The 1,071-nt window shown below is 47.2% G+C and overlaps 1 pseudogene; it reads left to right on the forward strand.

Annotated features, from left to right (window-relative positions):
- Positions 1-698: 698 nt before the first annotated feature.
- Positions 699-861, forward strand: LOC121439376 (annotated as a pseudogene).
- The last annotated feature ends 210 nt before the right edge of the window (positions 862-1,071 follow it).

Genomic DNA, 1,071 nt, shown 5'->3' on the forward strand with positions numbered 1-1,071 from the left:
CAGGGCTCCAGACGGAACACTCAAAGTCCCTGTGGTGCTGAGCATATGGCCTGGCTCAAGAAGTGCTCACCTGCACAAAGAATAGAATACGTCCCTGAGATGAAAACAGCAGGCTCAAGCCAGGACTCTCAGCTCAACCATCCTCCTCTTGGAAGCGAGTGAGCACAGATAATGTCAAGGCTCAGCGTGGCAGCAGGAGCAGTCGCGACTCCCTTCCCCTTGAGTGACACCTCCCCCAACCCCAGCCCTGCCACATGCTTTTTCTGTGAAATATCAAATTGCTTGCAGCTCGTACTGAATAATGAATACGCCGCCTCTGCCTATCACCAGGCCTTCAGCCGTCCGCCTGGGGAACTGAGAAGAGATGGGTAGAGGTTTGCAGGCCAAGCACAAAATTGAAGACAAGCTTGAATTAATAATTTGCTTATTTCTATACATCTGCTTCAAAACGAAGTGCAAATTGAATAAGGTAATAGCCGAGCTTGGGAAGTGAGGGGGAGCCTTCCTCTCGCAAACCGCTGACACGCCAGATTTCATTATCTCTCGCGAGGCCGAGTGGGCTCTGCAAACGTGTTCTCCCTGGGCCCTGTGTGGAAATGACTTCCCTGAAAGAGCCAGAAGAAGGGAAAATAATTCCACCGGGTGGGGTGGAACAAAACCTCTCATTTTACGTTTTGTTTTTAAAAATGACAATTTCTATCGCTTCTCGGCCTTTTGGCTAAGATCAAGTGTAGTATCTGTTCTTATCAGTTTAATAAAAATGACAATTTCTTAATTTGTGTTTCATAAACCTGACTCACCTGGGATTTCCCTAGAAATCTTAGAGATATTTCATCCAGCGTCTTTTCCGGGTCAAGGCCCTCTTTACCCTACTTGGACACAGGTATCTCTGTCACGTTCCTGCCAGCCCCAGCTGCGATGCACCCCTGGAGCCATGATTTGTGAACTAGAGGTTTCAAGTATGTTTGTCCTTGTGTTTACACCTGAAAATACAGGTCTGTGTTGCCTGGCTTTGTAATCTTCTCTCCCGTATATCATACTTGAAAGTTTGCAAAAAGATGAAAGCAACGC

The sequence above is a fragment of the Microtus oregoni genome, unplaced genomic scaffold (genome assembly GCF_018167655.1).
Source record: "Microtus oregoni isolate MIOR12 unplaced genomic scaffold, Mior012 000060F_ref0000265, whole genome shotgun sequence".
Taxonomy (NCBI): domain Eukaryota; kingdom Metazoa; phylum Chordata; class Mammalia; order Rodentia; family Cricetidae; genus Microtus; species Microtus oregoni.